The sequence below is a fragment of the Triticum dicoccoides genome, chromosome 4B (genome assembly GCF_002162155.2).
Source record: "Triticum dicoccoides isolate Atlit2015 ecotype Zavitan chromosome 4B, WEW_v2.0, whole genome shotgun sequence".
NCBI lineage: Eukaryota > Viridiplantae > Streptophyta > Magnoliopsida > Poales > Poaceae > Triticum > Triticum dicoccoides.
This window is the reverse complement of record NC_041387.1, coordinates 190,826,448-190,853,287: the sequence shown is the minus strand read 5'-3', so window position 1 is coordinate 190,853,287 and position 26,840 is coordinate 190,826,448. Positions and strand designations below refer to the sequence as shown.

The window sequence follows — 26,840 nt, the reverse complement described above, 5'->3', positions numbered from 1 at the left end:
GGCCACACCGTTGGAGATGACCTTAATGGATCAAATTGTTCTTCATGTTTCTTTCTTAGCTTGTCGATGGTGCCTTTGGCCCATGAGCTTTTGGGCACCTTATACCAACTGCCTAGGACTCTATATTTTCAAAAGAAATCTTTTATCTTTATAAGTTGTTGGTTGCTGTAGTGCTGACCGGTACATAGCTTTGTTAATATGAAGCTCCCAATGTAATTTTAGGGAAGGGTTATGTTTTGCCAAATATTTTAAAAAATGACTGATCTATCTTTATTTTAGAATTGACTCCGAATGCAACATCCAGGTCATAACAAAAACTCTTATAGGATTACGTTGAGAATCAATCAAGTCCATTAAATCTTGGCAGTTGGACCTATAAGTCCTTCATTGGAGAGGCACACAACTTGATAAAGAGATGTCTCTTAAAGAAAATATGTAACATTGTGAAAATACGTTTTTCATGAAAAGTTGTTGTAAAAGAATAAAAAGTAACACCAACTATTACATTAATGCATTAAAATTAAATATATAACTCTTCAAAAAATTCTACCATCGAGATTACATTAATTGTGCTAGGAAACTACATACTGAAATTTAATATTTAAATTTGTTTATGTGTTTCAATGATATTTAAACTTTGTAACTCTATCCTTTAGAAACTACAAATCTTATGCTATGAAAATTTTAAAATAAACTAATTCATACTGGCAGCAAAGTGTGGCTTTATACTAGTTTTATTTTATTATGAAAAATCACTCCCTCGCCACTCCCAAAGACGAACTAGCAGTTGTTAAAAAAAAAGGGGGACGAAGTGGTTCGCTCCGCGATTCCCCACCGCCCCTTACGCCGGTGAAGGATGCTCAACGGTGCGTCGCCCCCTTCCGCGCCGGCGGAGACGCGGGATCGGTGACCGTACCTCGATAGTTGCCATCAGCCCATCACTCTACTCATTAATAATCTGCTGCCAAGACGACGCTGCCGCCGCAAACCACCTGGGCCTCCCGGTCTCCGGTGAGCTCGCAGACACTCGCATCCGCCGCGCGCCAGGAGGCATGCTTCCTCGCCACGGTCCGTACCCCGGCCCCCGCCCTTTCCTTTATATAATAAAGACTCTAAAGTCGCTGCTTCCATCTGTCATCAGCTGCGGGTGCCAGGCTGCCAGTTTAGGGCTTGCGATGGATGCAGTGGTATATATATGTGAGGATAGTATGCGTCTTTTCGTTTGATTGCTACAGATTAGCGATCTGGCACTCGGATTTGAGGAACGTATCATCGAATGATTTCTGGTATAAAGAAAAGGTGACACTCTGTCAGGATCGGAGCTCTGATGTACTGAATTTAAGCACTACTTAACAGAATTTAGGGAGATTCAGAGACGGAAATCTAGGGTTCTTGCTTGCGCAATGGGGAAAGTTGGTACAGCACGCCACCGGCGGCTAGGGTAACTACCCAATACAATTCTACATGTCCCAAACAGAGAAGGAATGGAGGCTTTATAGCCATTACACGCGAGAAAAAGAAGAACAGAAAGCTAGCGAAGCACATGGCTTGTCGGAAAAGCTACAGGACCACGCCACCGCCGTTGGATCGGCCATCAACGCCTGGAGATCGTTTGAGCTGGCGAACCGGTACGGAGGAAGGAGAGCCGCTAGATTGACGATCGACGACCCAGTATACTTCTGGCACACTGGAAACAGGGGATGATCAAGGCTGGGCCTGACAATACCCCCCAGTTGAGCTCGTGCTTGCCCTCAAGCACGAAAGGAAGGGAAAACCTTCTGGATGAACGCCGAATCCTCCCACATTGCTTCTTCTACTGGCAAATTCACCCACTTCACCAACCACCTGACCACGGGGATACTGATTTTGCCCTGAGGACGAGGAATAAGTTTCCTTTCCAATATTGCTTCTGGTTCCACTTTAATCACACCATCAGGACCAACAAGCGGAAGATGACGAGAGGGCACCACAGCAGGGCCAATATGTTTCTTCAACTGACTGACATGAAAGGTGTTATGCAGCATACAGCCCTCCGGCAGCAGCAGTTTGTAGGCATGATTACCAATTCGCTCCAACACTCGAAACGGGCCATAAAACTTAGAATGAAGCTTCAGATGCCTATGCAAACTCAGGGAAGTGTGCCTGTATGGTTGCAGCTTAAGATAAACCATGTCTCCCTCAGAGAACTCCCTTTCCTTCCTCTTCTTATCAGCATAATATTTCATCCTCTCTTGTGCTTTAAGGAGATTGTTTTTAATTATCTCCAAAGCCACATCCCTGTTCTAAAGCAAGTTGTCAGTATCTTCACAAATAGAATCTGGCAGGGCTGATTCTGCCACCATTGGGGGAGGAAAGCCATAGAGGGCCTGGAAGGGTGTCATTTGCAAAGCAGTGTGGAATGAGGTGTTATACCACCACTCAGCTAAAGCTAGCCAACTATGCCATTTCCTTGGTTGCTGAAAACACATGCATCTCAGATAATTTTCAAGACACTGGTTCACTCTTTCAGTCTGGCCATCAGATTGTGGATGATAACTAGTGCTCATGTGTAGCTTGATCTTCAATAATTTGAATAGTTGCTGCCACAAGTGACTAGTGAAGATCCTGTCCCTGTCAGTTACTATAACCAAGGGCATGCCATGTAATTTGAAGACATTATCAGAAAAAGCTCTAGCCACAGTTTTCACTGTTATAGGGTGTTGCATAGCTACAAAATGAGAATATTTGGTAAACCTATCCACCACCACCAGAATCAAATTCTTGCCCTCAGAAGTGGGCAATCCTTCCACAAAATCCATGCTTATATGGGCCCAAGCAAAGTCAGGCACAGGTAGAGGCTCTAGGAGGCCTGGGTAGGGTGAGTGTTCTGCTTTGTTCAACTGACATACCGGGCAAGCTTTAACAAAAGCAATAACATCCTGTTTCATTCCCTGCCAGTGGAATACCAATTTCACTCTGTGGTATGTAGCTCTCTCACCTGAGTGACCACCCAATTCAGAATTGTGAAAGGTCTTGAGAATATCCTGCCTCAAAGATGTGGCTGTGCCCACCACCACCTTGTTGTTAAATCTCAAAATGCCATTTTTGTAAGAGTAAGCAGTAGTGCCAGGAGCAGCTACAGTGCACTCAGCAATCAGTTCTTTCACTCTACTATCCTGCCTATAGCTCTTTACCACTTCTTGCACCCAAGTAGGAGTAACCGAACTAGCAGTGAGAGCAGATATCATATATTTTACTCGTGAAAGAGCATCTGCCACCTTGTTCTCTTTTCCCTTCTTATATTCCACCGTGAAATTGTATCCTGTTGGTAGTACCTGTAAGCAAAGATAGAAGTTTGGCAAGGACCAAAATGTAAAATGTATTGTGTACTTATCTCTGACAAGGAATGGAGTGTGTGTGTTCGACAGTCTTCCAGAAAATCGCCAGCCCACTTCTCTTGCGAGTTTACGGAGGCGCAAGTGATAATCCGGCGAATCCCAACATGGCATCAGAGCAGGTTGGCGTTCCGGCGGTGGCGGCGTAGTCCCTCGCCGGCAAGGCGGCCGGGCCTGGCGGGGTCAGGAGAGAGAGGAGGCTGCTCTTGCGCGCGCGCGACGCGGAGGAGGAGGCGGTTGTGGGCGCGTTCTGGGCGAGCTGGCTGCAGAGTAGGAGGCGCAGGAGGTGCTGCGGGAACTGCTGAGTGTTGGTCTGCTGTCCTGCTGCTGATTGACCAAGGAGAAGGGCAGCTGCTGGTGCATCTGGATCTGCTGCTGCTCTGTGGGGTGTGGCTGCGGCTGCTGCTTGGAAGGGCTCCTGTCCTGGCTGCTGCTGCTACTGGTGGAACTGTGTGGCAGAGGAGGAGCAGTGGAGGAGTGTAGAGAAGGTAGAAGGTGAGGTCCCCTTCAACTGTGGCTGCTGGTAGGTTGCAAGGGAGAAGAAAGGGAGGTGCCTGGTGCCTGCTGTGTGTGCGAGCAGAGAAAAGGTGAACTGGTGAGGTAGTGAAGATGAAGATGACTTGTGGCTTCAACAAGTAGAGAAGAGGTGTGTTGCCTAAATCTGAATTTGTTCGTGGGTTGTTGTTGCTGCCTTGGAGTGGAGAGAAGAACAAAGCAGTAGACCAAAGAGCAGTGTGCAATTGAGGCTGTGAAGGTCAGAGTAAGTTTCGATTGGTAGTGGAGTTGTGAGTGATTGTGTGAAGGTGTGCATTCTGGTAGTGGAAGGCCAGGGAATTTGCAGCGTTATGGATGGAAAATATCAGGCTCTGTTTTCCGGGATTGGTAAGCAAAGGGACGATGGTTCAGGTAGAGGTAAAGGATGTGGTAGTGGTACTGCAAAATCATGGCAGCGAGAGGGGGATTGGTTGTGTCCAAATACAAGATGTGAGAATGTAAATTTTGCATTCCGAGGTGTCTGTAATCGCTGTCGGGCAGCACGTCCTACTGATGTTAGTGCAATGGGGACAACTAAAAATGATGGAAAATCTCAGACTATTACTGTCAAAATGACTACTGATGAGTTGAAGAAGTGGCTTCGGTTCAAGGAAGGAATCATTGATGAAAGGTCAACAACCAAGATATTTGCTACATCTGCTAACCCCTGTGGTAATACTTCGAAATTTGTGAAAGGAAGTTATTTTGAGACTGGTACACAGTGGTTAATAGACTCTGGTGCGTCTAAACATATGGCCGGTTCATATAAGGATTTCTGCAGTTATACTCCTGATTTTACAGGGCAAAATGTTAGACTTGCTGATGGTTCTGGCCAGAGTATTAAGGGAGTAGGCACAGTTAAATGTTGCCCAAATATGACTCTATCATCTGTTTTACATGTTCCCTCATTCCCAATCAATTTGCTATCCATCAGCTGCATTACAGGAGAACTTAATTGTGCTGTAATCTTCTTCCCAACATGGTGTTTATTCCTGGAACTTGGGACTTGGAAAATCCTTGGGACAGGAATTATGCGAGGTGGTCTATACTACTTGGATGATGATATGGCACCTATGGCTGCTGCTGTGCTATCTCAGTCACCATTGGAAGAATTTCTTCTTCATCATCGCAGGCTGGGACACATATCCTTTTAACACCCTGGGTCAGTTGTATCCTAATCTCTATAATAAAATTTGCAAAGAAAGTCTAGTATGTGATGCTTGTCAGTATGGGAAGCTAACCCGTAGTATATATACTTCATCTGATCACAGAAGTATGGTGCCATTTCAAACTATCCACTCAGATGTGTGGGGTCCTAGTGGGGTGTGGTCACTTTATGGATACAAATCTTTCGTTACATTTATTGACTGTTGCACTAGGACTACTTGGGTTTATGTACTGAGAAATAAAAGTGACGTGTTTGAATGCTTTAAGGATTTCCACAACCTAATCAAGAATCAATATGATGCACGGGTGAAAATATTTCGAACTGACAATGGTACAGAATATGTAAATAACCAATTTGATGAGTATCTGTCAAGCTTTGGGATTATCCATCAAACTAGTTGCCCAGGTACTTCCCAGCAGAATGGGTTGGCTGAAAGGAAGAACAGACATCTCTTAGAAATCACCCGGTGTATCATGTTAGCTATGAATGTTCCTAAATATTTGTGGGCTGAAGCTGTGATGACAGCGGCTTATTTGATGAATAGAATGCCATCCCGGGTGCTCAATAACAAGACACCGCTTGAGTGTCTAACTGGTGAAACCTCATATGTTATGCCACCAAAGGTATTTGGATGTGTATGTTTTGTGAGGGATCATAGACCATCAGTTGGCAAGTTTGACCCTAGAGCAGTGAAATGTGTATTTGTGGGATACTCTGGAAAACAAAAGGGTTATAAATGTTGGTGCCCATCAGAGAAACGGATGTTTGTGAGCATGGATGTAGTGTTCAGGGAGCATGAACCTTTCTATGGGGAATCAGTAGATTTAACTGATGTCTTTCCTGATTTATATGTTAATGATGCTACAGATCTGGACAACGAGATAGGGGGAGATAAAGGTGAAGAATATAATGAAGCAGCATCCAGGAATATGATTGTTGGAGTGATTCCAGCTGCAGATATGTATGACGATGAAGATGAAGGTACATCAGAAGCTGAACAGAAACGGACACAGGGGGAGCTACAAGATGAATCAAATGAAGCTGTTAAGTGGCCTAAACCAAATGAAGAACAAGAAGTTCAGGTGTATAAAAGGAGACAGTGGCCTAAACCAAATGAAGAACAAGAAGTTCAGGTGTATAAAAGGAGAAACCGATCTGAGAAGGAAGTTATTCCATCTAGGTGTGATCATGAAGCTCAAGAAGCTCCTGCAATACAAGCACAAGAAACCTTGCCAAGTGTGACACAATCAGATGTGCATGAGTCATCTCCTCAAGTTGATGAGTTAGATATTCCTATCGCTCACAGAAAGCAGCCACGTTCCACTGCAGGGAAGTTACCATCAAATCTATCTCAATATGATATTTCTAATTATGTCTCATATGTATCATTGGGCTCCCAATATAAATCATTTATAGATGCACTAGATTCCACTCTACCTATACCACGTGATTGGCAGGAGGCGAAACAATATCCAGAGTGGAGAGCTGCTATGATAGAGGAGATGACAACACTTGATAAAAATAATACTTGGGTACTCACTACTCTTCCTAACAAAAGGGCTGTTGGATGTAAATGGGTATTTACTGTAAAACAAAATTCAGAGGGAAAAGTAGAAAGATATAAAGCCAGGTTAGTGGCAAAGGGGTATAGTCAGACTTATGGAGTGGACTATGATGAGACCTTCGCACCAGTGGCGAAAATGAACACCATTAGGGCTCTCATATCTATAGCTGCAAATAATAAGTGGAGGTTATTTCAAATGGATGTTAAAAATGCTTTTCTTCATGGAGATTTGAAAGAAGAGGTTTATATGGAGATTCCCCCTGGGTTTGGTACACAAGAAACAGAGGGTAAAGTGTGTAGGCTGAAAAGGTCTCTATATGGTTTGAAACAGTCACCTAGAGCATGGTTTGGACGACTTAGAAAGGAGATATGCTTTATTGGTTATCGACAAAGCAATGCAGATCACACCCTTTTCTTTAAGTACCAGAGTGGCAAGATTGTCATCCTTATTGTGTATGTTGATGATATTGTGATCACAGGCAATGATAATGATGGGATAGCATTCCTAAAGAAGATGTTGGCCAAGTCATTTGAAGTTAAGGATCTGGGTTTTCTTCATTATTTCCTGGGAATTGAGGTTGCATATGGATCACAAGGCATTTACTTATCGCAAAGAAAATATGTACTTGATTTACTCGCTGAAACTGGCATGCTAAATTGTAGACCAGCGACAACTCCAATTGAGCAGAACCATCGTATTCGAGCAGATTCTGGTGATCCTGTGGACAAACATCAATATCAAAGGTTAGTTGGTCGGTTAATTTATTTATCACACACTAGGCCAGACATTGCCTATGCTGTTAGCTTGGTGAGCAGATTTATGCATGACCCGAGATCAAGTCATTTAGATGTTGTGCACAGAATTCTAAGATATCTTAAAGGTTGTCCGGGAAGAGGGATTCTATTTTCTAATCATGGACACTTAAAAGTAGAGGGTTTTACTGATGCTGATTGGGCTGGGTGCCTAGACGATAGAAGGTCTACATCTGGCTACTGTGTTTTCGTTGGTGGTAATCTTGTTAGTTGGAGGAGCAAAAAACAAAGTGTGGTGGCACGATCTACTGCTGAAGCAGAGTTTAGATCCATGGCTTCAGGACTATGTGAATTGATGTGGTTGAGGATACTATTATCTGAACTTAGGCTTTTTGATGGAGGACCACTGCAACTTTTTTTGTGATAACCAGGCTGTAATCAAGTTAATACACAATCCAGTCCAGCATGATAGAACTAAACACATCGAAATTGATAGACATTTCATAAGAGAAAAGCTAGACGAGGGACTTCTCCAAGTTGACTTTGTTAGATCTGAAAATCAACTTGCAGATGTATTAACAAAGGATGTTAGTGTTGTATCTTTTGAAAAACTATGTAGCAAGATGGGGCTCATAAATATATTTGCCCCATCTTGAGGGGGAGTGTTGGTAGTACCTGTAAGCAAAGATAGAAGTTTGGCAAGGACCAAAATGTAAAATGTATTGTGTACTTATCTCTGACAAGGAATGGAGTGTGTGTGTTCGACAGTCTTCCAGAAAATCGCCAGCCCACTTCTCTTGCGAGTTTACGGAGGCGCAAGTGATAATCCGGCGAATCCCAACATATCCTAACAACTTCAACAGTAATTTGTGCTGAATCCCTTCAGTTATCTTCTGTTCCTGAATGTATTTCAGACTTTCTTGATCAGTTCTAATGATCAGGGAAGTTGCTAAGAAATAGTGCCTCCACTTCTTCACTGCTTCAATTATGGCAAGGGCCTCTTTATCATAAGTGGACATAGCAGCAGCCTTGGGACCAATACTCTTGCTAAAGAAAGAAATGGGCCTCCCTTCCTGCATTAACACAGCACCTAAACCATAGCCACAAGCATCAACTTCCAGTATGAAGGGCTTAGTAAAATCAGGCAGTGCTAAGACAGGAGCACTAGTCAGTTTCTGTTTCAAGATGAGGAAGGCCTCTGTTTGCTTATCTGTCCAAGAAAAAGCATCTTTCTTCAAGCAATCAAAGAGAGGCCTACAAACTATGCCATACCCTTGAATGAACCTCCTATAATAGCCACTTAAACCCAAAAAACTTCTTAGTTCAGTGACAGTAGTGGGAGTGGGCCACTCCTGAATAGCTTTGATTTTAGAAGGGTCAGTAGACACTCCCTCTGAGCTGATTATGTGGCCCAAGTACTCAACTTCCTGCTGCCCAAAAGAACACTTCTCCATTCTAGCATACAACTTGTTAGCTTGCAGAATATCAAATACCTGTGCCAAGTGAACCTTGTGCTCTTCCAAAGAGAAACTGAATACTAATATATCATCAAAGAAGACCACTACAAACTTCAACGGACCAAACAACAAATTCATCAATGCCTGAAAGGAGGGAGGTCCATTAGTAAGTCCAAAGGACATTACTAAATACTCAAACAAGCCCATATGAGTGGAAAATGCTGTTTTATGAATATCCTCCTCAGCCATTCTGATCTGGTGATAACCATTTCTTAGATCAATTTTAGAGAAATACTTGGCTCCTTTTAGCTGATCCAACAGATCCTCAATTACTGGTATGGGGTATTTATTTTTCACAGTAATTGCATTCAGTTTCCTATAATCAGTGCATAGTCTCCAGGTCCCATCTTTTTTCTTGACCAACAACACTGGAGAAGAAAATGGACTTGTGCTAGGCCTTATTATGCCCTTTTTTAACAGCTCTAATATAATTTTCTCCAGGATCTCCTTCTGATGATGAGGGACTCTATAAGGCCTCTGATTAACCACTTTAGCTCCCTCCATCAATGGAATTCTATGGTCACAAGATCTGCTAGGTGGCAGTCCTTGAGGTTCCTGGAATACCTTCTCATAATCCTCCAATAAGGGCAATAATTCTGATGGAATTTCCTGAGCTGCAGCCACTACTTCACATTCAGAAGAAGTAAACAGAAAGAACCCACAAACAGCTTGTTCCAGTAACTTATCAGGACTTTCAGTACTTTCTGATAGACCAGTCAGTGGTATAGTTTCATCCACAAAAGAAATCAACTGGCCATTCTGTGCTGATATTCTCATTTCCATTTTTATGAAATCCATTTGAATGGGGCTGTACTTTTTCAACCAATCCACCCCTAATATCATATCATATCCTTTTAGTTTTAGTACCCTAAATGCATCAGAAAACTTGTGGCCCTGAATTTCATACTGGCAGTCCTTAACTGAAAATTCACTCCACAATACTCCTCCACTAGCAACCACCACTTTTATTTTGGTATTAGGAGTAGGAGCAACAGGCAACTTAGTAGCCATCTCCGGAGAAACAAATGTAGAAGTGCTCCCACTGTCCACTAGCTAGAGCAGTAGCAATGGTGTTGCCCACCTTCACTGTTAAAATAAAAGTGTTTTTAGCAGCTCCAATGCCCATGGCAGCATGCATTGACACTTGTAGCACTGTTTCCTCAGACAGGGGTTCAGCATTTTCCAAATCAGGATCATCAAAATCTGTCACATAAATTGTTTCAGCATTTTCACTGCCCTAAGCCTGCAGTGCCTGAATTTGTGCTTTCTGACTCATCTTACAGACCTGCCTATGGCCAGGCACCCATGGTTCTCTACACTTATAGCATACCTGGTTTTGCTTAGCCTGTTGAATCACAGTGTTTCCATTAGGGATAGTACCTGTGAGTACTTGCTTGGGCTGCTCAAATAGGACCTGTCTTTTTGGTTGAGGAACATATGGCCTGGTCTGCACAACCACACTTGGAGACTGAGATTTTTCCATTCTCCTAGCATACCAAACTGCAGTTTGCATGTCCTTGGGCTTGAAACATTCCACATGGCTCTTAATATAGGTGCTCAACCCTGACACAAAACTAGCAACATAATAATCATCTTGAATTGCAGGATTTTCCCTTCTCATAACATTCATTAACTGCTCAAATTGCTCCACATAAGCCGAGACTGTAGTTGTTTGCTGAACTGCATGGAAAGAACTCACAATATCACAAGCTGAGTCCACTGAAAATCTGTCAGACAGATATGAGCAAAACTTATGCCATGGGACATTACTAGAGGCATATCCAGTTCCCCTCCACCACTGCACTGCAGGGCCCTTGAGGTAAGAAATAGCCACTTCAGTTCTATGCTCAATTGGTGTTCGGGCTGCAGCAAAGTATTGCTCAAGGTTCTGAATCCAGGATTCAGGGTCCTGTCCCTCAAACTCAGAAATGTTCAATTTAGCTGGCTTGACAGTAAGGGTATTTCTTCTTCCATCTTGAAAGTTCTGTCCTCTTCTATAAACCGGATCAGCAATCTCGTCTTCTGGTGTCTCATCAAGCTGCACAACATTACTTGGCGCTGTGTCCTTTGCCTGACCATAGTTGGGGTGCCTATATGGTGCTTTGGGTGTACCATCTAGATGCAGTTCTTTGCCCGCATGGTCTCTCAGAGTTGCAGTACCAATCGGCAAGGCAGCCCCTTTTTCGGGCATAGCTACAGAAGGAGGAGTAGGGATAGGAAGTTGCTTGGGTCGACCTGGGGCTATGTTCGGTGAATTCATCTGGTCATGCTTTAACTGAACGCTGCCCTGCCCTTCCACACCATCATCTTGTGCCTGCTCCGGTTCCAACAGCAGACGTCTAAAATTTTCTTGGATCTTGTCGAAGTTCTTCTGCATCGTGGCGAAATTTCTGTTAACCGTTGCTTGAAACTGCTGGAAATCCTTGCGATCCTCTTCCCGCTCGTGCTGCAACGCTTTGATGTCCAACTCGAGCGACTCGAGCTGCAACTCAGCTGTGGAGCCTGAATCAGCAGGGCCCGTCATGTTCACTCCGTCAGAGATCACCACCATACAGGGTTGGGAGGGTGGGATGAACCTGTCGCCGTCGCCAACACCGCCACCAACGCCCGCCTCCAACGGTACACGGTCAGATCCAGGAGCTGGAATTTTACTACCGGAGAATTACTCTCAGGCAACCAGGCCGTTCTCTGACTGTACTCGAACGCCGCCACTCCGGTCGCCTCCAGCTGCCTCCGCCGCCAGATCGGAGCTCGAAGAGGGATTTTACAGCCAAGGAAACCTCTACGCTGCCCCAATCATCCACCGCCACCGAGGAAAGACTGGGCTCTGATACCAATTGTCAGGATCGGAGCTCTGATGTACTGAATTTAAGCACTACTTAACAGAATTTAGGGAGATTCAGAGACGGAAATCTAGGGTTCTTGCTTGCGCAATGGGGAAAGTTGGTACAGCACGCCACCGGCGGCTAGGGTAACTACCCAATACAATTCTACATGTCCCAAACAGAGAAGGAATGGAGGCTTTATAGCCATTACACGCGAGAAAAAGAAGAACAGAAAGCTAGCGAAGCACATGGCTTGTCGGAAAAGCTACAGGACCACGCCACCGCCGTTGGATCGGCCATCAACGCCTGGAGATCGTTTGAGCTGGCGAACCGGTACGGAGGAAGGAGAGCCGCTAGATTGACGATCAACGACCCAGTATACTTCTGGCACACTGGAAACAGGATGATCAAGGCTGGGCCTGACACACTCATTGAGCAGACTGCATATGGAGTCAATTTCAGGCGTATACGAAATTGCAAATACAGCCTTTACAAACAAATTGAGCTTTTGCTAATGGCAATTTTATGGGAGCAGTGTGTTCTCTTGGTTTGTTCCAAGCCTTTGTCTCCAACCCTGTTGCTGCTCTTCAGTTCGAGTAGCAGGGGTGTTTATCGAAATACAAGTTATGCTACTACATTTGTCACTGATTTGATTTCTTCATCTCCGAGAAGACAAACAAGTCCACTGAAATAGTTATAAAAGAAAAGATCAAAACTATGTTTTCCATATAAAAAACCATGTTAAATCACTGTTTCAGGTATGTCTGGTCTAAGGATATGCAGTACAGCTGCATTCAGATCCTAACATTATTTCATTTTCATATTTTGTTCTTGTCCATTTGGCAGGTTTCATAAGCATCGACTGTGGATATACTGCAAACCAGACCTACACAGATAGCAGGACAGGCATATCATATGCAAGCGATGAGGGTTACACTGATGCAGGACTGATCCACCCTGTTGATAAAGGTAATCTGCAGACTGACCTTGCAGACCGATACCTTAACCTTCGCTTCTTTCCCAGTGGAGAGCGTAACTGCTACACGCTGCGGTTCCTAACACCGGGTGGCAAGTACCTTGTCAGGGCTGCATTTGGCTATGGTGACTATGATAAACTAAACAAAAATCCTACCTTTGATCTCTATTTTGGGGTCAATTACTGGACAACAGTGACCATTGTCAGTTCCAGTACAGCATATGTGTTTGAGATAATTGCCGTGTGCCATGCCGACTTCCTACAAATTTGCTTGGTGAACAAAGGATCGGGAACTCCTTTCATCTCAGGGCTTGACTTGAGGTCACTGACATCAGATCTTTATCTGGAGGCCAATGTGACACAGTCTCTGGTTTTGCTCAGCTTTTTCCGTGATACAGTTGGTTTTGGGCCCAACCGCTATCACTTTGGGACAAACTATCAGCACATTAGGTAAGCTGACCAAGCATTATTTAATGTTTCCTTTGTTATTGCATTATCTAGAGGTAATCCTGCTCAATGTTCTATTCAATTCAAGGTTGCCAGATGACCCCTATGACCGTATGTGGCAGAGGTATGAAATGTAGACGGCTGGACAGACGTACCCAACAAATCCAACGGGGAAATAAAAAACTCCACAAACGACAACTATGATGCACCATCTGCAGTGATGCGTAGTGCATCCACTCCAGTGAATGACTCAAGGATGGACTTATCGTGGAGTTCAGATTCTTCCATGAATGTTGGTGTTGACCCCAAGTTCTTTCTTGTACTCTACTTTGCTGAGTTGGAAGCAGTCCAAGAGTTAAGGCAATTTGATGTCTCTGTGGATAACAACCCATTAGCTTCTGCATTCAGCCCAAAATTCTTGCTGCCTACTGTTCTCTCAGGGATTGTGCAAGGCTCAAACGAGCATAGCATCTCCCTTGTGGCAACATCAAACTCGGCGCTTCAGCCTTTGATCAGCGCGATGGAGATATACATGCTGCGGCCAGTGAATGAATCTACCACTGACTCTTTAGATGGTATATGCTATAGCTCTGGTTATTTTTAACACACCATTCATTTATGCTACCAAGTCTAACTTGGTCAGATGGGCAAAAAGTTAACGTGGTACTTAATTTTAGTGCATGCTATTCTAGTGTAATTTACTAATGTTTGAATTTGATCTTTTGATTTATACTTCTAGTATTAGCTTTTGGAATTCGCCAATTTTCATTCTTTCTTCAGTTTGTCTCGTGCAAATCCATGCCTGTGTACCTTTTATAGCATTACTGTTTCCAGGATTTGTCAATGCCATTAATGGCCATGTGTCTGTGACAAATAGGTTATTTGGGCAGGGTTAGTTTTGATGATAATGCTCACAAGATTCATAGAAAAATGCAAATTAACTTTCTTATATTTGTTCTTTTGAGAACGTGCAAAAATAAATTGCACATCTTTGCATTAAGTGGCATAAAGCATGGGGTTGGTTGGCCGTGACCTTGTGATAGGAGTTGCACAATTAAGCTCCTTTTGTTCTTGCTGTTGGATAAGTGAGCAACTAGTATTTCCTGAGGGCCAAAGGCCATTACATATACATGTGTGTCAAAGTGCAGAAAACCCCTTATACAATGGGGATATACCGAAAAGGGACTATACACATCTAACACCCCCCCTCAAACTCATGGTGGATCAACAACACTGAGTTTGGAGAGAAAAAAGCCGTGCTGCGCTCGAGTCTGTGCCTTGGTGAAGAAGTCCGCCAACTGTAACTCAGAGGGCACATAGTGAAGAGCGAGAGTCTGATCCTGCACAGCAGCACGCACAAAGTGGGCATCCACACCGATGTGCTTGGTGAGCTCATGCTTCACCGGGTCACGTGCAATACTGATAGCGCCAGTACTGTCTGACAGTAAGGGAGTCGAGGTAGTAGCAGACACACCAAAATCCTCAAGTAACCACCGTAACCAGATCACCTCAGCCGTCAACATTGCCATGGCTCGCAACTCAGCCTCTGTACTCGAGCGAGAAACTGCAGTCTGTTTCTTTGTCTTCCAGGCAATAAGAGAGCCACCAAGAAAGACACAATAAGCAGACAGCGAGCGTCGATCAGAGGGATCACTAGCCCAGGTAGCATCAGAATAGGCCTGGAGCTCAAGGGAGTTGGAGCGGGGAAAGAAAAGGCGCTGAGAGATCGTGCCACGAAGATATCGTAGAACACGGAGGAGATGACTATAGTGGACAGAGGTGGGGGCTGAAACAAACTGACTCAGGATGTGGACAGGATAGGAGATGTCAGGACGGCGTAACAGCAAGATAGACAAGACTGCCAACAAGATGACGATAGCGAGTGGGATTAGGAAGAGGGTCACCATCGGTGGCACGAAGCTGAACGTTGAGCTCCATAGGAGTCACAACTGTGCGCTCATCACCGAGAGCAGCGCGAGCAAGAAGATCCTGAATATATTTTTCTTGGGAGATGTAGAAGCCATCAGAGGTCGAGGAGATCTCAATCCCAAGAAAGTAGCGAAGTGGACCAAGATCAGTCATAAGAAACTGGTCACGAAGGCGAGCCTTAACAAAGGCAATGTAATCAGTGTCGTCACCAGTGATGATCATGTCATCAACATAGAGAAGGAGAAGAGTCCGACCACGAGGAGACGTGTGAACAAACAGCGCGGGATCATGGTCACTGGGCAAGAAACCAGCGGCGGTCACCACAGATGCGAAGCGCTCAAACCAGGCGCGAGGGGCCTGTTTGAGACCATATAGGGAGCGGCGAAGTCTACAGACCATACCAACCAGGAGCATAGTACCCCTGTGGTGGCTGCATATAAACCTCCTCACGCAACTCACTATTGAGAAAAGCGTTCTGAACATCAAGTTGAGAGATAGACCACTGACGAACAGAAACCACAGCAAGAAGAGTGCGGACAGTGGTCATGTGAGCCACAGGAGCGAATGTCTCATCATAATCGCGCCCCTGCTCCTGCTGAAAGCCACGGGCCACAAGACGAGCTTTGTAGCGCTCAAGAGAACCATCGAAGCGAGTCTTAAGCTTGTAGACCCACTTGCAGGTGATGGGACGGACACTGGAAGGGAGGGGAACCAGATCCCATGTGCCAGAGCGCTCAAGGGCAGCAAGCTCCTCGGCCATCGCAAGCTGCCATTCAGGCTGAGTCATGACAGTGCGATAGGAAGTGGGCTCAGTCAAAACAGAGAGACCGTACCGATCAGGGGAGTAGCGATCAGGCGGAGGGCGAGGCCGAGCACGGAGGTTATGAACCGGAGGAGGTGTGAGAGGAGGTGCACCAGAGGTGGAAGGCTCGTCAGAGGAGACATTCTCAGTACGAGATCGTCGAGTATAGTGGAGAGGAAACGGTGAGAGAGGGCGACGGACTGGAGAGGATGGGGAAGAGGTGGAGGAGGAGGATGGAGAAGACGGGGTCGGTGGTGAATGAGAAGGAATGAGAGGTGCCGGAGGAAGAGGTGACACATGAGGCACATAGCAGGGTGTATCGGGAAGGAGAAGGAAAGAAAGGTCGTCCACAGAGAAACTCGAGGAAGGAGAACGTGGGTAGTAAGAACGAGACTCGTCAAAAGTCACATCACGCGAGATGCGCAAGCGACGACCCACAGGATCCCAACATCGATAGCCCTTGTGCTCATCACTGTAGCCAAGGAAAACACACTCAACCGAATGAGCAGTCAGTTTGGTGCGTTCTCGGGGGGCAAGAAGAACATAGCAGACGCATCCAAACATACGAAGAGCTGAGTAGTCAGGAGAGCGACCAGTGAGACACTCCATAGGAATGCCACCCTGCAGAGCAATCGATGGCTGAATGTTGATGAGATAGGTGGATGCGGAAACAGCCTCAGCCCAAAAATGGGGTGGAAGGGAAGCAGCAATCATCAGCGCACGAGCCGTCTCAAGCAAATGACGATGCTTTCGCTCGGCAACACCATTCTGAGCATGAGCACCAGGACAGGAGAACTGGGCAAGAGTACCCTGTTCCGCGAGAAAACCACGCAACAACTGAGAGATATACTCTCCAGCGGAGTCAGCACGAAAAGTACGAATGGGCGTGGCAAACTGGGTGTGAACCATGGCAGCAAAACGTTTGTATATAGAAAGAACCTCGCTACGAGATTTCATGAAGTAGAGCCAAGTGTAGCGAGAGAAATCATCAATAAACAAAACATAGTAGCGATGACCACCTTTCGAATCAAAGGGAGCGGGACCCTAGACATCAGAATGAACTAAGTCAAAAGGGCGCTGAGATACAGACGCACTAGTAGGATAAGGTAACTGAGTCTGTTTGCCAAGTCTGCAACCATTACAATGTAAGGAGACATCTCCAGATACAGACCCTAAGAGGCCCTGACGAACTAAGGAAGACAAGCGAGAGCCACATATGTGACCAAGGCGATGATGCCACTGCTGGAAAGACGCAGACGAAGAGGCAGCAAGAGCATGAGAGCTGGCGGAAGTGGTGGCAGCGGAAGGAACACAAAGCCAGTCAACCTCCCAAAGGCCCTCTGACTCACGGCGTCGGGGGCCAGCACCAACCAAAGCCTTGGTGCGACAATCCTGAATGGAGCAAGAGTCGGTATCAAGAATGACACGACAACCAGAATCAGTAAGTTGGGCAGCGGAAAAAAGATTCATGGTAAGGCGAGGAACATGTGAAACGCTCGGAACAGAAAAAGATGGAGTGGAAAGAATACCACGACTAGCAACAGGAAGAGATGTGCCATCGGCAGTAAGAACATTAACAGGCGAATCAAGAGGTCGGAGAGAAGACAACGCGAAAGAATCAGAAGACATATGAAAGGAGGCTCCAGAATTCAGAACCCACGAAGATGTACCTGACTGTGTAGATGCCTGTGATGACGAGGAGGAGGATGCAGTCACGACAGCAGCAGAGCCAGTCGACGAGGAGCCTGAGGAAGCAAGAAGACGCTTGAGGCGAACAATGTCCTGGTCAGTGAGTGACGGAGCCGAGGAAGACACAGGAGGCCCGCTGGAGGAGGAGCGCCTCTGGTCTCGCTTCTTCTGGCGACAATCAGACTCTGGGTGACCTGGCCGGGAGCAGTAACCACAGACGGTGTCATGGCGCGACGTGCCCTTCTCAGCATAAGGAGGACGGCTCACCCCCCTTGGAGGAGTGGGCAGGAGCGGCGGAGCAGTGAGGCGAGCAGACGACACAGGAGCCTGGGCAGCCAAAACTGACGGAACCAGAAGCAACCCAGCAGAGCGAAGGCGGGTCTCCTCGGCACGAAGCTCAGCAAGTATCTCTGAGATAGGAACACGACCACGAACAAGCAAGTGAGCACGGCGAGGCTCAAACTTAGAGCGGAGACGAGATAAGAACTCATGGACCCTCTGAAACTCCAAGTCAGACCTCGTAGTCTGGCAACAACTGCAAGTGCCACAAACAACTGTCCGCAGTGAGTCAAGCTGACGCCAGATGGCAGAGCATTGGGAATAGAACTCATCCACAGACGAGTCACCCTGCTGAAGAGAATGCTCCTGACGCACCACAGAGAGGTATAGAGCATCACCAGATGGCTGATAGCGCTGACAAAGATAGGACCACATCGCTGCAACAGTGCCGAGGCCCATGAACTCCGAAGCAAACTGAGGTAGGACACTTGCAGTAAGAACAGCAGCAGCTCGAGCATCATCATTGCACCACTGAGTATAAGCAGACAGATCATCCCGGTAGACAGAGAGAGCATCAGAATAGGCGGATACCTGTTGATCATAAGCATCAACAGCAGCATCATCAAGAGCCTTGGCTGCATCCCGATCAGCCTGAGAAGCATCAGCAGCAAGCACCGGCGACACCGGCGGGATTGAGGCCACGGGCGCAACAGGGCATGGCGGACAGGGGACCTCGCCAGAAAGAACACCCCACAGAAGAAGACCACGCATATGGATGCGCATGAACCCCACAAACTCAACGTAGTTGGTGCCATCGAAGATCACCGAACACCGAGGGACAGCAACATAGCCCGAAGAAGACATAACGAGGTCTTCTTTTGCATTCTCTGTTCAGTTTCTTTTTGGTCAACGCACGGAAGACAGGCGATCCAGATCGGGCTGCAGAACTAGCGAGGCAGGCTCGCTCGATCTGAAGGAGGGGCGATGGGGCGGGCAGCCTGGCCCCGCTCAATCTGAAGCAGGGGCGCTGGGGCCGGCAGCCTGGCCCCGCTCGATCTGAAGCAGGGGCGAGCAGGCGGCCTGGCTCCACTCGATCTGAAGGGGCGCGCGGGCGGCCGCGCTCGATCGGAAGCAGAACACCTGACGAAGAGAGCCGAGAGCGCCGGCGGCCGGTCGGGACAAGAGCGCCGGCGGCCAGGCGGGCCAGGGGCGTAGAGGACAACCGGATCCAGAGACGGGGTCAGCCGGCCGGAGAAGGAGAGCTCCGGGCGCAGGGCGCCGGGTCCGGCCAGCGATGGACTAGAGCAGCCGGAGATGAGGCTGGGACGGCAGGAATCGAGGTAAGCTAGAGGAGGGGCGCACGGAGTTGCGTCGTGCGAGAGAGCGAGGCTAACCTAGCATCTGATACCATGTTGGATAAGTGAGCAACTAGTATTTTCTGAGGGCCAAAGGCCATTACATATACATGTGTGTCAAAATGCAGAAAACCCCTTATACAATGGGGATATACCGAAAAGGGAATATACATCTAAACTTGCTACTAGGATTCAAATCAAGTGATGCTTAAAAAAATTCAGGTGATGTTAAATTCACAAAAGGGAATATACACATCTAACACTTGCTACTAGGATTCAAATCAAGTGATGCTTAAAAAAATTCAGGTGACGTTAAATTCACAAAAGTGAGATCTTATAATTATGTACCTTAATGATAACTGATCATGTTTAACACATCACACGACCACTGTTCTGCTGAATTTGGTTTCAGAATGCATGACTGTTTGTTTATCTTGTTAAGTCTGACTAAATTGTGCATTGCCTCTTATATTTGGCATCTTCAGCCAACGCTATGATGACCATCCAGGAGAAGTTCTCTGTGAAAAAAAATTGGGTGGGTGATCCATGTGCCCCTATATCTTTTGCATGGAATGGCTTGAACTGTAGTTATACTCCCAACAGTCCTCCAAGAATAGCAGCCTTGTGAGTTCTGATTTCTGAATCAACATAATCGTTCTATATTTGTCTGTCATTTTCTTCCTTTCTTGTACACCAGAAACTGCAGATGAGAAGTTACACTTCTATGGAAGATGATTGTTTCCTTTCACTTGCAGAAACATGTCATCCAGTGGATTGGTTGGTGAAATTGATGCTTCTTTTTGTCAGCTAACACTGCTCCAACACTTGTATGTTCAAAAAATTGCCATATCAGACTTCCCCAGATAAGAAAGAGCGCATGTGTTTGTAGCTAGTCCGTGAATTATGAGTGCTTGCAGAGTAGAACATGTATGACCATTGATCACTCAATGCTCTGTGCCTTCCAGTAAATTTCGCTAAATAAAATCACCTTACCGTCCCTAGAAGCTACAGACTTGTAAAAGTATCGCTTTCCGTCTGAATTTCTAATCAAACTTGTCAGTCTGGCCATTTTAAACATAGTATAAAACATAAAGCATGGTAAATCTCTAGTTCAGTCATTTTTGTTTTTGAGTTTCAAGTATCATCTTAAAGTTTTACTGCTAAAACATGGGCTGCCATACTTCACTTTTATATAAGTCTATAATATTGATCTGCATTCCCAGGGATCTATCTCACAACAGTCTGTCTGGATCAATACCTGATTTTCTTGGTCAAGTGCCAGCACTTAAATCTCTGTATGTGTTCCTGTATTCCTGCTGCCAATCCGGCATCTTTTTTGCAAACTTTATAGCACAGAACCGTTTCAATCTTTAGTCTTCGCCTCTCACAGGGACTTGTCGAGCAACAACCTCAGTGGATCAATTCCTTGGAGTCTGCTAGAAAAAACTTAGCGTGGGATTTTGACATTAAGGTTTGCACATGTTTCGAGTATACCTTTGTACATCATCTCTTTGAATTACTGAATTGGAACATTCTTTGTTCATCAAATTATTTGAATGATACTTACAATAAGTTCAATATGCCATGTTTTGCTGCTGTTGTCAAATAAAAGTGGAAGGACTATTTTGACGAAAGAGGCAATTTAGTAATTTAGCTGCCAACAGTATTCAAGACAGTATTTGTGTTTCTCCCCCCAAACAAATTACAGTGATTGTGTTTCTAATTAAATTCACTTCCAGTTATGCTACAATCTTTCACCTATCGGTATTCTGTTTTGTAGGGTTGACGATAACCCAGGTCTTTGTGGAAATAATACATGCAATCCGATTCAGAAAAAGAGGAGGAACAAGACAAAACTACTTCAGATTGTTATTTCAGTAGTTGTTTCAGTATCACTACTAGTTCTGGCTGTATTTTTGCTTGTCATTTGGGACAGAAAGAAGAAGAGGCCAGGTAATGCAGTTGACAGTACTTCATAAACAGTAGCATCGTTAAGGAAATTCAGTTGCTTGATTGTCCTTCATCCTGGATCCGTGCTATAATACGATTCATGTTTATGCTGCCCCAGATCTGGCTCATTCAACTAATACATTCGAGAACCGGAGATTCACTTACAAGGAACTTAAGCGCATCACAAATAACTTCAATAGTGTAATTGGAAGGGGCGGGTTTGGCCTTGTCTATGTTGGTTGTTTGGAGAATGGTGCTTTGGTTGCTGTGAAGATGCGGTCAGAAACATCTTCACAAGGGAATACAGAGTTTTTGGCTGAGGTATATCTACATTATTTGCTCAGCTCAACAAATTAGTAGCTATGTTGTACATATCGTATACATATTGCAGGCTCATGAATTATCATATCCATATTGCAGGCTCAGCACCTGGCCAGGGTTCATCACAAGAACTTGGTCTCCTTGATTGGATATTGCAAGGACAAGAAACATTTAAGCCTTATCTACGAGTACATGGATGAAGGAAACCTAGAGGACCGTCTCAGAGGTTTGTAAATTTGCCCACGTACATCGTGTTGCGTAGTGTAAAATTAAGTTTGACGTAATTGTTAAGCATGTTCTACTCGAGTAAATTTCAGCTAATAGGCATACCTTGTAGTTTTCTGTCGGAAAAAAGAACCCTGGTATGCATTGCTTAAGCTTAGCACGCAGCTGACGCTCGAGCTCCGAGAGCTGCCTCGACTCCATAGACACATCGAACCGGAAGATGAGCTCGCGAGCCAGCATGGGATGGAGCTTGACACGTCCCATCTGTCTGTTGCTCGAACTCGTCAAGAGATGAGTTGTGCTCTTGAGCCGAGCGATGAGCCTCTGGATGGGTCGGCCTCATCGGCCGCGAGCGCCCAACCTTCCATGACCTTCTCCCCAAAGCCGCCTTGCTTGACTGAGACCTCTCGAACTAGAATAGCCGACGACACGGGGTGTGTGGCGTGCAATCTAGGAGGAGGGGGTAGTGGTTGGAGATGATTGTGGACAGGCAGAGGAGTGAACAACTGTGGTGCAACTCCTCCCGGTCGACGGTGCAAAACAAGATTGACCAAAGTGGGAGCACCATGCTTGTTAGACCACGTGTAATGCCGACCGTGGAGGTACATCTCCTTGAGCAGACCATCGTTGAGGAATGAACAGAATCGCCTTATTGAAATCACCGCAAACACCCAAGGGCCAAGTCGTGCCACTCGCACATCTCGCATCTCGTCGAGGAAAGCGATCTTGGGCGCGTCCTCCTGCGTCTAGTAGACGCAGGTCAACCACCAATGGTCCCCCGTGAGGGGGAAGACCAGAGCCATGGCACAGTTGTCGAACAAGTGAACATTGTTGTGTGACTTGATCAAGCAATCAAGATCACTGGCGGAGCTTCATTACGGCCAGCAGCCCCCCCAAGCCAAAACCTAAAAAAGAAATTAATAAATAGCAGTTGCTCAAGTTGGGACTAGAATGGAAATTTTTGCTGCATTTTTCAGGCCTTAGGTTAGGCCCATGTGCGCACACCCATTACCAGCGTCAGAGCAACTAGGTCTCCTGGCCTCCCATTTCGGCAAATTCTGGTCTAGCACACCGCGCAGCAGCAACCCCCGGCGAGGCGAGCGGCGACGATAGTGAAGGTCAAATCGGTCACCAGAGCAGCTTAGATCTTTTCCCCTCACTCATTGATTCTTGGTAAGTGGTAATCTAATAATCCTGTCTACATCATTAATTTGTTCTAGACCGTACACTACTCTCTAGGTTTGAGAACCACACATAAGCTCAATCTAAAATTTTCTTTTGAGGATTTTCTTCTGCACTACAGATTTGTTCTGTTCAGTATGTACTGTATATGTTATTTTGCAACTAAGATGGGCAAAATCAACATAAATTTGTTTGAAAGCTATAAATTCCAGCTTGTTGCGGTGGTATATAATTTCTTGTCTTTCACCCCCTCCCCTCCCCGCGTGAAATTCCTACTTAGCTCCGCCATTGACCAATACCCCTGTCTTGAGAGCCGGCAAGCAGAAATAATCATCAAAATCCATGCCTAAGGCTTCCATAACCAATACAGAGGACACATCCGACAACTTAGTCTCCTTGAGACACACAATAGACGTGCCAGTCGTAGCGACAAGGCACCCATGCGACAGGCCCGATCCTTTGGCCCCGGCACGTTCCACACCAACTTCTTAAGGTCGTTCGGCATTGAAAAACAACGGAACACCTGAACGGACCGTGGAGGTCAGACTGCAATGGGACCACCTCCAACCTGCTCGACATCCGCTGAGCCACCACAAAGTGATCCTAAGGACCAACCGTACAGCTCTGCCATAGCCTCGATCCTGTTGTCACTTGACAGGAGCTCAAACATCCGGCGGTAACTTAGTTCGCTGAAAAGCTCAGACTGAGCGAAAGCGTTACATACTTACATGTGATATAATACTTCATCAGGTTACCAGGTCTACTAATTTCCCTTATTTATTTATTAATGTATGTATTTTTTATGTATCCTGTGCACAGGTCAAGAGCCCCTTAATTGGCTGCAGCGCCTTAAAATTGCATTGGACTCTGCTCACGGTACGCAGCAAGTATAAATAAATTTTGCAAATGTTGGATGTTGTCCATATGTGTATCCAAACGTTTCTCTTTGATTTTGAGTTGTGATAGATCATCTATGCACTCCAACTTAAATTATCCATGCAATTCTTATAGGACTGGAGTACCTGCACAAATCTTGCAGCCCGCCATTGATCCACAGAGATGTTAAGACCGGTAACATCCTTCTTACCACAAATCTCCAGGCCAAGTTATCAGATTTTGGGCTGACAAGGGCTTTCAGCAATGAAATGGTAACACACATGACCACCCGACCTGCTGGTACCCTCGGATACCTGGACCCGGAGTATGCATGTTTTGACCCTAGTTTTTCACATTTCTTGTAGAATAAACTGAGTGCTGAGAAGTCTGATGTGAGTTGACCCTGAACAGGTACTACGCCACCTCTCATCTCAGCGAGAAGAGTGATGTGTACAGCTTCGGCGTGGTCCTCCTGGTGCTCATCACAGGCCAGCGAGCGATCATCACCATCAGTGACACAGAGAGGAATAATATCACTATTTGGGCACGCCACGGGCTGTCTGAAGGTGACATTGACAGCGTGATCGACCCGAGGATAAGAGGAGACTGCGACATCAACTCCGTATGGAAGGCAGCGGATCTGGCACTCCAATGCACTCAGCACACGGGGCGGGACCGGCCAACGATGACGGAGGTCGCGGAGGGGATCAGCGAGAGCTTGCAGCTAGAGACCTCGTCGCGATCCATGAGGTGCAGCTCGAGTGGGAAGGCGGTTCAGCACTCGCTGACGGCGAGCCTGTTGGTGCGCTTGAGACGGAACTGATTGGAGAAACATCAGCGCGTTGACATTCCTGGCTTAGATCCACTTTGGATCATTAGTTGAGTTGCGATTTGCACAATATTGCTTTGGAGGTTTAAGCCAATATTGCTTTGGAGGTTTATAAGCCAATATTGCTCATATAGGAAAACACTAGCACATATGCCCCTGCGTTGCAATGGGGAGATAATTTTTTTGTAACAAACAACGAGAGAGATAATTGATGTGTTCTCCAAAACGGTCGCCATAGTGCCATAGTGGTTGGCAACAAAACGAAGAGCTGCAGTTTTCTCACGGTTCATGTTTGGCCCGCGAGATCTTGAAAGTGATGGGGTTGGTCGGCGTGGTGGCGGCCATCCAACTGGTACATTTTTTCCTCCGGGTCCACCTCCGTCTCGGAGTAGTGGTTGCGTCCTTATTTGGTTGCTTCGACCACTTTCTCCTACGACGACGTAACCGGATGGATTACTAATTGTAGCACATAAATTATGTTTCATTAGCATAATGAGCGCATAACCAAGCATGAATGCCCCTTCATTATCAGAGTTTATTCTCTTGAACTATATTATTGTACTCACGTGCCCATTAATTTTATTAATTATAGCAAAACCAGCATATTCTCTTTTATTAGCAGTGTGCTCGCACTTTTTTTTCCATTATAGCGAACCAGCATATTATCTTTTATTGACATGCGCAAGTTACCTCCGGCAATAATTTGAGGAGTCCCTGTTCTGCTCATAATTCTCGAGATAACTTCTCTATTTTCTCACAACCTTCTTATTTCCAGACAACTTACGGACATATAAAAACCGGTGTGATTTACTATAAAATTCCAAGATGGGATTGTTCCTATCATAATTGCAAGAGCTAGCTGAGTTGGTTTTATCCATCGGCACAATAGGGAAGGTCCATAATTCAACAGAAAAAGAACTATGTGGTAGGTCCAATTTGGCCCACCCGAGGAATAACCAAAAAATTGGGGAGCTACGTGTGGAATGGACGGAACAAAATCTATACGTATATCTTTTATTTTCTTAGAGCAGCTGTGTGGGAGCTACTATATAACACTAGTTGCGTCAAATAGTGTGTGGGACGCACAACGGTTCGCATCTGGGCCAGCCCACTGGCAGACACCGAAATAACTTGTGTTTGCAAGGCACGAGTAATAATCTAAAAAAATGACATGTTAAACGATGGAACACATGCCCTTAAAGACCCGACCATGTGCCGCTAGGCACGGTAGCAAAGGCCTACTGCTAACCAATGGCCACTGCAAATATTTAAGAACACATTGCAACGTTGATTTTTTTTAAAAAGAACTTACTTAAAAATAAGAATTGCCGATATTCTTGGAAATGTGAACATTTTCTGAAATTACGAACAATGTTTCTAAAATTCCGTCCATTTTGGAAAAACATGGGAAAAATTTGAAACAACATCATTTTTTCAAGATATGAACCTTTCACCAATACCCGAACATTTTTTTAACTTGTGACCAACTTTCGAAAACGGAACATGTTTTGAATATTTAGAACAATTTTATAAAATGTGTTTTTAAATATGGACATTATTTTAAATCACAAACAATTTTGAAATATTTCCAAATTTGAAAAAGGGAACAAGAAATAAATTAATGTTCCAAATATTTTTGAAAAGGAGAAGACGATATTGTAATTTGAACATCTTTTGAAACATTTTTTGAAAATGTTAAATTATGAAATAAGGTAAATTTTAAAATAAATTGGACATAAAAACAAAACAGGCCAGCCCAGTCTTGGGCGCCCTGTGCAAACTCTGACTATTTACTGCATGGGGGCGAGAAATAGGATTTTTGCAGCGGAAGACCTCGCTGGGCCACAACGTGTGCGGATCAAGTACGAAATTCTGGATTGCTAAAAAACAAATGAACTGACAAAAATTTAGTACCACCTCAAATAGAAAAATAATTTTTGAGGGTGAACGGATGAAAAAATCGGAGAAACGGACCTTGCTTTATTAGTAGGTATAAATATAGATATAGATATAAATGTAGGCTTGAGACATAAATGATTTGCCAGCTTGAATAAAATAGGTGCTACAAAGGTTTAGCAACCAATGCAAAGTGGCAAGCAAGAAGACTTAACAACTAATCTCCCTAGGCTAAGTGCAAGTGCATTATTAGGCTTAGCAGCTAATCTTCCTCATGCGTAGATGCTTAGGGTTCTTCCAATGTAGGTTTCTTAGCATTGGTTTTGTAGGTATTTTACTGAAGTGGCAT

General features: G+C 45.3%; 1 pseudogene; it reads left to right on the top strand.

The window, feature by feature from the left end:
• Positions 1 to 802: 802 nt before the first annotated feature.
• Positions 803 to 25,171, top strand: LOC119292617 (annotated as a pseudogene).
• Positions 25,172 to 26,840: the final 1,669 nt, after the last annotated feature.